We start from the raw sequence: 11,563 nt of genomic DNA on the forward strand, positions 1-11,563 counted from the left end.
AAATAAAGGTAAAATAAAATGGTGAGTATTTTTTAGTTGACCGAGCCCTTATCAGAAATTACACATCCAAAACCATTTGCATCAGTTACATGATATGTTGCATCTTGGTAAACAGAGTTTTGAACTACAAATCTAAACTGGTACACGTATAAGCTCGTAAGGACAACAAGGGAGAACTGATCTAAAGCAGTGTAGTTGGAACTGGAGCCTAAGAAAATACCGCCATCTAGTGTTGACATTAGTGTTTGTCACTTGCACTTAGTCAGTTGGTGGCAGTAGGGAGTAGATGGGGACACAACAAACTGGGTGATAATCCTGTAATTGTAAATAGACTGAATATGAATGAAGTACCTAAAGATTCTGCAGGAACTTTAATCATAGTCAGCCTATTCATAATTACAATAATAAAAGACAGAGGGCATTTTACAGGGGGACCTATAACTCCCCTTTATCAGTCGCCATTTGTCCCTTTCTGTGAATCTGATGTGAATCTATTGCCATACAACAACCCCCTCCTCTGTTACACTTGTGTTTATGGCTTTCGCCTTTGTAAGATAGTGGAACCACATCATCATAGCCCCTCCTAAAGCTTTGCACTGCTCAGGCCAGGGTCCAACTTTTAAACTCCTCTTAATGTAGCAGATGGGCAGATCTCTCTCTCTCTCTCTCTCTCTCTCTCTCTCTCTCTCTCTCTCTCTCTCTCTCTCTCTCTCTCTCTCTCTCTCTCTCTCTCTCTCTCTCTCTCGCTCTCTCGTTAACTCCATCTTGGCTCCATCTGCCTGACATCTGATTCAAATCTTCCTCTTACATAATATTCAGACCCTTGAACCCAGCTGTCTGGATCTTGACTATTATTTGTGAATTAATTGTAAATTAAGTAGTTACTGCTATTACTAGATACATTATAGCTCACAGTAGAAAATATTGCATGTTTTAAGTGTTATTAGACCTATAGAGTGACTTTCTTGATCACTGTTTTGAACAAACAAAACCATTTACCACTCTATACCCTGTCCTCCTTTCCCTTAATCTAGGGAACAGACGAGAGAGATGTCACATTTCTATTACTATAGGATGTGAGATCAACCTGTTCATTAGAATTGTATTTTTATAATTTCACCTTTATTTAACCAGGTAGGCCAGTTTAGAACAAGTTCTCATTTACAACTGCGACCTGGCCAAGATAAAGCACAGCAGTGCGACACAAACAGCAACACAGAGTTACACATGGAATAAACAAACGTACAGTCAATAACACAATATAAAAGTCTATATACAGTGTGTGCAAATGAGGTAAGATTAGGAAGGTAAGGCAATAAATTGGCTGTAGTGGTGAAGTAATTACAATTTAGCAATTAAACACTGGAGTGATTGATGTGCAGAAGATTAATGTGTAAGTAGATATACTGGGGTGCAGCGGAGAAAATAAAAAAAATAACAATATGGGGATGAGGTAGTTGGATGAGCTATTTACAGGTGGGCTATGTACAGGTGCAATGATCTGTAAGCTGCTCTGACAGCTGAATTCTGCCAGGACCCTTTGATTTAATGATGAGAATTGTTGGGAGAGGGATGTTTTTTCACTAGTTGATTAGCTGTAAACATGCCACACCCAGACCTTCAAGTGTGCTTTCACATTGGTACTCTGGGTTCGGTGTTGAGCGGGAGAGATAAGCCTCAATGTGATTCTAAAGCTTGTTAGCAAAGCTGCATACTATTCTCCCCTCTCATTTTCACTAGCTTACCTAAAGCCTCTTTTCCCCCATGAACCATTTACTGTAGATATCCTAGTTTCACAGTCTCCTTAAAATATGTAAATGATCAGTGTTTTTCATAGACATGTTGCTTAAGGCTAGCCACCACACCCTCATAGGGTAATTGTCTTCCCATAATCATATCACAATCAACTTTTACCAGTTGAATGTCGACAAAAATATAATACTTAAATATAATATAATAAAAATTATCTGAAATATTTTATTAGAATATGCAAATTGCACAGTATGTAATTACAGTGCATTTGGAAAATATTCAGGCCCCTTCACTTTTTCCACATTTTGTTACATTACAGCCTTATTCTAAAATGGACAAAAATCTGATTTAAAGAAGCAATAAAACTGGCCATCTTAAGACTAGTTGAGTATCTGGAGCATCAGTATTTGTGGGTTGAATTACAGGCTCAAAATGGCCAGAAACAAAGAACTTTCTTCTGAAACTTGTCAGTCTATCCATGTTCTGAGAAAATAAAGCTATTCCATGTGAGAAATTGCCACGAAACTGAAGATCTAGTACAACGCTGTGTGCTACTCCCTTCACAAAACAGTGCAAACTGGCTCTAACCAGAATAGAAAGAGGAGTGGGAGGCCCCGGTGCACAACTGAGTAAGAGGACAAGTACATTAGTGTCTAGTTTCAGAAACAGATGCCTCATAAGTCCTCAACTGGCAGCATCAGTAAATAGTACCCGCAAAACACCAGTCTCAACATCAACAGTGAAGAGGCGACTCCGGGATGCTGGCCTTTTATCTTAAACTTTTCCAAAAATAAAGATTTAAAGTAAGCATTTCGCTGTTAGTCTACACCTGTTGTTTACAAGGCATGAGACAAGTAACGTTGTATTTTTAATATGACTTGGAAATAAAACCAAATCATGGATTGCTGTCTTACCTTATCCATTGACTGCTTTCCGAGTAAGGAAACCAATATGTAATTTTGTAATTTGGGTTAACTATCCCTTTCATAAAGATAATCACATCGAGTAGAGGGTTATTATAAAATAACCTTGTGTAAAAAGGGCTGTGGTTATTGTAGCACTCAAGAATTGTATATTGACATATGTCTGTCTGTCTGAAATTGCTTCTCATATTTTCTAAAATAATTTACACTTTCTCAAATCACAACACTGCTGAAGCAGCTCTTTATATACAGTGCTCAACAGAGACTTATGGAACATGTTTTGCATGAAAACTTGTCCTCCATCCCATAATTATAAACAGTCAGACTGGGTTGCAAAGAACAGGAGGCTTGCACAACCACATTCCAGTGAAGCTCAACCAGTCCTGAGGAAAGAGTGACGTGGAGATCACGCGTTGGGATTGAGTCACATGAAGAACCAACAGTCCACAATGCTGCTGTGTATCCGCATGGGAATACTGTGACTGAACTAAAGCAGACCGCTCTTTGCCCTCAATATATTGTTCAGTTGGCCAGTTATGGAGTTCCTGGAAGGAAGTAGAATATCGAACTAGGCCCTCAGCAGCTCAATGACTGTTGGTACACTGTTCATCAAACTTAAATTAAAATGCTTGAATTCAATAATGTCACAAATATTACATTATAATTAATGCAGCTGTTTTTATCTCAATATCAAAACATTTCTGGGTAACAATGAAGTACCCTACTGTGAAGGTTTTCAATTAAAAATTTCAAAAAGACACTAAAATAGCTTCTTAACAAGGAACAATTTCTAAAGCAAGATTTTTGTTAGGACTGTGGGAGTGGTCTGGCAGGTCAGAACTCAATCCCTCCAAAACAGGCTGAAATTTCAGGCAGTCTTTTCAAACAGCTCTTACACTAAAATGACATTATCATAATTTTCACAATATCACAGTATTATCCCAACCTCATAGTGTGGAAATATATATAAAACACAGAAAAATCATGTTTTGGACTGCAGTGGGCCAGCTCAGGTCAAGTCGTTAGTCTAGATGGTGCTCAGTATATGAATTTAACCTTCACACTGCAAAATCAGTGCACCTAAAAATAACTGACGATAACTGCTTGGTCAGTATGGCCATCTCTATGCCTCCTCTTGAAATAAAATAAAAGAAGTATAGCAACAGGTAAAGCGTGTTAAATCACGTATGAAAAGAAAACACTGTGAAGGTTATGGAAAATGTCAGCCTTGTGTTTTAGTAGTTGCTGCTGTTACAGCACCCAACTGGCTCAACAATCTGGTGTCAGGCAGCTGTTGGCCCTGCCTGTGGAATTCATTTCATAGCCCTGCCCCTGCCCCAACAATGTTAACATTTTTACAGTGCAGTGGATCCAGATAAGCAGAGCCAAGGAGCACCGTTTTATAATTTCTGCCTTGTTCATTCTGAATAAACAAATGTATAACTTTGGACCTGACCTCCAACGGTGCAATCGTTCACCAACTGAATCAATAGTGTAAATGCAATCCAAACCAGATTTGTTATTGGGTAAGGATGATAAAGGTTAGAACTGGGTTGATTTGTATCTCATCCTGAATCAGGAGTCAAAGGAGTTGTTCAAAGTCAAAACAATGTAATTAATTTAATTTCAAAATATATATCTGGCCTTCAAAAAATATAACCAGTATTTAATTACTATGGTGTGTTACCAAGCAACCTGTATTTACCATGCACTGTAAATAGCCTATAAATTACAATCCTCAAGTTGTTCTGTCTGAAAATAGTTTGGTCCTTCATGTCTGTATGTTTTTTTTCCCTCATTCTGCTTTATATCTCTGAATTTCTCATTCATGTCTCATGAAGGTGCTCTATAGAGCAAGAAAGGTAGAGAGACACCTGTACTGGTAGTAGTGTCAGCTTCAACCTGACATACTTTACTTGTGCAGATAAAGCTGGGAAACATGTTCTCATATGCTGGAGGCTGGACCTCATGCTACAAGTTTCTGCTCTACATTAAGACGTATGTTGGGATTTTTTTTAGGATTGGGAAATACCATGACATTTGCTCTCTGTGTATTATGATGACATGAAACAAATGTGACAACTGACAAAGAATTGTATTGAACAGGTTGTGCCTTAAAGCGTGAATGAAGGGTGTGTCTTGGTGTTGATATGAGTAGACCTATATCAATAGGTGATGAGACATAACACATGCATAACACACAAGAAGTGTCAAACGTTTCCATTGTTTCATTAATTATCCCTCAACACTGATACTGTATTTATACCTAGAAAAGATTGTGACGTGGAAACAAATTAAATAATAATTTGAGCTTAAAACAGTTTTTACAGTTTCTCAAATCTCAAATGACACAAATCACGTTTGTTTTCCAACATATCAGTGTTGTTGACACAGTTCATGGTACAGTCAGACAGGTTTGAAAAAAGTCACATTACCGACACAGTATCCACCAATCGTTGTACAGACAAACAATATAAGCGTCCAATCACAGACTTACAGGGAGGGGGTTCTTGATGTGGGTGGTTCTAGCAATTTCTAGAGACATCTCAGCACACATTAAATAAATGTAACTCCGCAGAGAGTAATTGTTTTAAAATCATATTTTCCTAATCGATAATTCGTGTATATGTTATTATGTTATTTATTATTATTTATATGTGTATTTATTCGAATCAAAATGAATGAATTAAATGTATAGTGTAAGTTTAAGGTTAAAGCATGAACTATATTTTTCAATCGCGGATGGATATTGTCACATGACGCTTTTCCACGTCGCAATGTTTTCTTAGTATAAATAAAGTGTCCGCGCCTTTCGTGAATCATATTGAACACATAAGCAAGAAGAGTTTATAAGAAGACGTGGACGTTACTTCGAGATTAATCGTAAGTAGATACATTCAATATTGATATTAGTTTAACTTTTGTATTTTACAGATATTAATGTGTTAACTGTGCTAGAGTTGCTAACCTTACTTGCTAGAATTCGGCTTGACCTAGTTTTGTCGAATGGTTTCGTTCACCAACCGTCGTCTTTCACCCTTCCCTTACAAAATATTTTGTACCCTACTTTAAATAAATGCTTGTTACAATACGCCTCGTATGGCATACCATTTACAAATTTTCAATCCCTGACTATGGTGGTCCGTTTTTTTTTTCTTAATTTTTATCCTGCTTTCGTTAACGAATTGTAACGACCCTGGGTTTTATAAGCGCGGAAATCGACTGGCGCATGCTTTTGTCGAGGGTTCGAGACTTGCTTCCCTGCCTGTTTCATTACATGTTTTTTTAGATGGCTGAACAAAATGGCGCCCGATCGAATTTAGAAGCCAAACGACCGCTACGCAGTTCAAACAATTGTTACGTATGCTTTTGGACAGACTTGAATGAAAGTAAATACATGCAATACACACTTTTCTGTTTGTATTACTTCATCCCAGTAGCTAGCAAAGTATAATATTTTCATATTGCGGAAATGTATGTCAGTGGTGTGCTTTAATAATTAAGTTTCACTTTCTAATCAGGTGTAAAGATGCAGATCTTTGTGAAGACCCTCACAGGCAAGACCATCACCCTTGAGGTCGAGCCCAGTGACACCATTGAGAATGTGAAGGCCAAGATCCAGGACAAGGAGGGCATCCCCCCAGACCAGCAGCGTCTGATCTTCGCTGGCAAGCAGCTGGAAGATGGCCGCACCCTCTCCGACTACAACATCCAGAAAGAGTCCACCCTCCACCTTGTGCTGCGTCTCAGGGGGGGCATGCAGATCTTCGTCAAGACCCTCACTGGTAAAACCATCACACTAGAAGTGGAGCCCAGTGACACCATTGAGAATGTGAAGGCCAAGATCCAGGACAAGGAGGGCATCCCCCCAGACCAGCAGCGTCTGATCTTCGCTGGCAAGCAGCTGGAAGATGGCCGCACCCTCTCCGACTACAACATCCAGAAAGAGTCCACCCTCCACCTTGTGCTGCGTCTCAGGGGGGGCATGCAGATCTTCGTCAAGACCCTCACTGGTAAAACCATCACACTAGAAGTGGAGCCCAGTGACACCATTGAGAATGTGAAGGCCAAGATCCAGGACAAGGAGGGCATCCCCCCAGACCAGCAGCGTCTGATCTTCCATCACACTAGCTGGCAAGCAGCTGGAAGATGGCCGCACCCTCTCCGACTACAACATCCAGAAAGAGTCCACCCTCCACCTTGTGCTGCGTCTCAGGGGGCATGCAGATCTTCGTCAAGACCCTCACTGGTAAAACCATCACACCAGAAGTGGAGCCCAGAGAATGTGAAGGCCAAGATCCAGGACAAGGAGGGCATCCCCCAGTGGAGCCCAGTGACACCATTGAGAATGTGAAGGCCAAGATCCAGGACAAGGAGGGCATCCCCCCAGACCAGCAGCGTCTGATCTTCGCTGGCAAGCAGCTGGAAGATGGCCGCACCCTCTCCGACTACAACATCCAGAAAGAGTCCACCCTCCACCTTGTGCTGCGTCTCAGGGGGGGCATGCAGATCTTCGTCAAGACGCTCACTGGTAAAACCATCACACTAGAAGTGGAGCCCAGTGACACCATTGAGAATGTGAAGGCCAAGATCCAGGACAAGGAGGGCATCCCCCCAGACCAGCAGCGTCTGATCTTCGCTGGCAAGCAGCTGGAAGATGGCCGCACCCTCTCCGACTACAACATCCAGAAAGAGTCCACACTCCACCTTGTGCTGCGTCTCAGGGGAGGACAGTAAAAGTTTCCCCTGCTTCTGTTCTGGCAAATGTTCTGTTTTTTTCTTCAAATGTTCTGTTTTTTTTATTGAAGTCATTAAAGGCTAAATGAATGCAATTAATTTCAGTGTTTATAGATTTCTGAAATGTTCTGATACAAAACAATGGAACTTATGACGTATAGGAAATGGTACATTAACTCACACTTGCAGTGAAGGCATGCTATAAGATGTACAAAATACAGCCGCATATGAGTGGTCAGGAGCATTTCACGCTTAGTACTTACCAAGGCCCTATTTATGGCGATGTATCGCAGGATGGTTGAGTGATTTGTCAAATTAATTCATGTGCTCGCCAGAGGTATTACGTCGCTGGTTTTTAAAGCTGGACAGACTCAACCCATCTGGTCTACGTGGGATGAATTTGACAATGTAGCCACCCTACTCCTAGTCTCATGCTCCAAATCAACCTCTGCCACACTGATGGCAAGGGGCAGTTTATTTTCCTGTCAGATCAACTCTACTAGGATTTAGTTTAATGGGGAAGAAATGGGTTGGAAGCTACTCTGAAAATGTAGTATACCATGCTACCAATTGATTCCCACTGGAATCAACTAAATGTACTTTGTAAGAATATAAATCTGAAGAGTCAAATTGCAAGAGATCACTTTGGGGTTATGCTACCTGAATGTAATTTAGACACCAGTTTCAAGTGAGACCCTTGGCTTAAGTTTCTACAACTTTTAGGAGTGCATGGGTGCGTATTTCAGAGTAGGCGTTCTAATGGAAGATTTTATTACCTTTAACTAGGCAAGTCGAGAACAAATTCTTTCAATAATGGCCTAGGAACTGTGTTCGGGGGCAGAACGACAGATTTTAACTTGTCAACTGTGATTCGATCTTGCAACCTTTTGGGTACTAGTCCAACACTAACCACTAGGCTACCCGCCGAAATATCCACATACATGCTAGAATGTGCCAATAGGCTCTCCCACTAGGATTCACTTGCTCCCATTGAAAACAAAAATTGCAATTGCTTTCTTCACCCACATTTTATTTTTGCAAAACGAATGTAGTTCTAATACTTAGCTACACCGCTGCATAGCAAGAAAGTAATTCACTACTGAAAACACTACCAAAATTTGCATTTAGTTCAATGACCAAGCTACTGCAACATTGTAAAATTACAAGTTCAACGATATGTAGTTCAATACTCCCTGACACCAAACATAAAAGTAAGGGTCACGGGCAGTACTGTTTTGTACCTGAATTCCTGTGAATGAGCCTTTACTGCCCCCTGTTGACTATTAAAACAAACCAAAGCTGCAATGTATGAAATGGAGCATTAAAGTTATTTTCTATGCTTTGGTGTATGTGGTGAATTTTCTAAAATGTTTATACAAAACTCCGAACTGGTAACACTAATGTAGCAAGTTGTATATTCAACACTTTTTATTGTGCATTCATTTTGTTTGGAGACATTTTTCACCACACAACAATTAATCCAAAATACATCCAAAAGGACCAGTCAAAAGTTGACATACTCATTCAGGGTTTTTTTTTCTTTAAAAAAACAAACATTTTCTACATTGTAGAATAATAGTAAAGACATCACAACTATGAAATAACACATGGAATCATGTAGTAACCCCAAAAGTGTTGAGTAAATCAAAATATATTTCATATTTGATATTCTTCAAAGGAGCCACCCTTTGCCTTGATGACAGCCTTGAGGGGGGCTCAATTGTCATATTTGAGTAACGGTAAAAAGTAAATTATATACATATACATCAAATACCTTATATTAAGCAAACCAGATGGCATTGTTTATTTATTTTTTTACACTGACAGCCAGAGGCACACTCACAACATTCAGAAACAATTTACAAACAGTTGAACTTTTGTATTTTACAGATATTCATGTGTTAACTACTGTGCTAGAGTTGCTAAAGTTACTTGCTAGAATTCGGCTTGACCTAGTTTTGTCGAATGGTTTTGTTCACCAACCGTCGTCTTTCACCCTTCCCTTACAAAATATTTTGATTTTGTACCCTACTTTAAAGGCTTGTTACTGTACGCCTCGTATGGCTTACCATTTACACGTTTGCTATCCATGACTATGGTTGTCTGTTTTTTTTTCTCCATAATTTCTTCTTCAAAGTAGCCACCGTTTGCCTTAATGACAGCTTTGCACACTTTTGGGGGGGGGAACTCAATTGTCATATTTGAGTAAAGGTGAAAAGTTAAAGTAAATTATATACATATACATCAAATACCTTATATTAAGCAAACCAGACGGCACGGTTGTCTTTTTTTTTTTTTTCACTGACAGCCAGAGGCACACTCACAACATTAAGAAGCAATTTACAAAGTTTTTAAATTTCAATTTAACCTTTATTTATACAGGTTTTTCTCATTGAGATAGAATCTATTTTTCAAGAGAGACCTGGTCAAACAGCAGCAATGGGAACTAAGTTTCAGACAAAACAACTTACGTACACTAACACAACATTGAACAAAACTATAGACACACATACAGTACAACTATTATGTAAAGATACACAAATTACATTTGTGTTTAGTGAGTGCCAGATCAGAGGCAGTAGGGATGACAACTTGTTATATTGATAGGTACGTGAATTGGACCATATTGTTGTCCTGCCTGAGCATTCCAAATGTAACAAGTACTTTTGGGTTTCAGGGAACATGTATGGAAGTAAAAAGTACACATTTTCTTTAGGAATGTAGTGGAGAAAAAGTACAAATTGTCAAAACTATAAATACTCAAGTAAAGCACAGGTATCCCCCAAAAAACTACTGAAGCAGTACTTCAAATATTGTTTTCCCGTTACTTTACTGGTGTTATTTGAAATATGATCACTGAAAAATATCATAGCACTTTTATCTTTCCATCTGAATCTGAAATAGGATTGGATCAAGTAAACAGTATTTACATTCCCCTCATAAAACAGGATTACTACCACACAAAAATGAGCTGGCTCAAGCAGCCTGACTTAAAGTTTCTCATATGCAGTGACCTATCCATCTTCTGTAAGTGTTTGCAACCTGAAGAGGAGCCCATATAGTACATACATACTATAGAATTAAACTCCCTAAATGTCTACAGTACACTAATGGGCTGAACCTGAACCCAGAACTGGTGAAGAGCTGAACACCCACAGAACGTGATAAAAGCAGCCTTTGACCCTGACACCCTCCAACAGTATTTACATAAGGATTGTCTGGGAGATTTACCGTAGAAATTTGTGTGAGAATATTGTTGTGAAAAGTGTTATAGCCTATACAGTTGAAGTCGGAAGTTTACAAACACCTTAACCAAATACATTTAAACTCAGTTTTTCACAATTCCTGACTTTTAATCCTAGTAAAAATTATGTGTCTTGGGTCAGATAGGATCACCACTTTATTTTAAGAATGTGAAATGTCTGAATAATACTAGAGAGAATGATTTATTTCAGCTTTTATTTATTTCATCACATTCCCAGTGGGTCGGAAGTTTACAAACACTTCATTGGTATTTGGTAGCATTGTCTTTAAATGGTTTAACTTGGGTCATACATTTCAGTTAGGCTTCCACAAGCTTTCCACAATAAATTGGGTGAATGTTGGCCCATTCCTCCTGACACAGCTGGTGTAACTGAGTCAGGTTTGTAGGTCTCCTTTTCAGTTCTGCCCACAATTTTTTTTATAGGATTGAGGTCAAGGCTTTGTGATGGCCACCGCAATACCTTGACTTTGTTGTCCTTAAGCTATTTTGCCACAACTTTGGAAGTATGCTTGGGGCCATTGTCCATTTGGAAGACCCATTTGCGGCCAAGCTTGAACTTCCTGACTGATGTCTTGAGATGTTGCTTCAATATATCCACATCATTTTCCTGCCTCATGATGGCATCTATTTTGTGATGTGCACCAGTCCCTCCTGCAGCAAAGCACCCCCACAACATGATGCTGCCACCCCCGTGCTTCATGGTTGGGATGGTGTTCTTCGGCTTGCAAGCCTCCTTTTTCCTCACAACATAATGATGGTCATAATGGCCAAACAGTTCTATTTTTGTTTCATCAGACCAGAGGACATTTCTCTAAAAAGTACAATCTTTCTCCCCATGTGCCGTTGCAAACCATAGACTGGCTTTTTTATGACGGTTTTGGAGCAG

The 11,563-nt window shown here is 39.4% G+C and overlaps 1 pseudogene across 1 annotated transcript; it reads left to right on the forward strand.

Annotated features, from left to right (window-relative positions):
* Positions 1-5,429: 5,429 nt before the first annotated feature.
* Positions 5,430-8,751, forward strand: LOC124010763 (annotated as a pseudogene). The gene is made up of 2 exons (XR_006834485.1): positions 5,430-5,558; positions 6,197-8,751. The product of XR_006834485.1 is annotated as a polyubiquitin-B-like (transcript).
* Positions 8,752-11,563: the final 2,812 nt, after the last annotated feature.

This window comes from Oncorhynchus gorbuscha, linkage group LG02 (assembly GCF_021184085.1).
Source record: "Oncorhynchus gorbuscha isolate QuinsamMale2020 ecotype Even-year linkage group LG02, OgorEven_v1.0, whole genome shotgun sequence".
Classification (NCBI taxonomy): domain Eukaryota; kingdom Metazoa; phylum Chordata; class Actinopteri; order Salmoniformes; family Salmonidae; genus Oncorhynchus; species Oncorhynchus gorbuscha.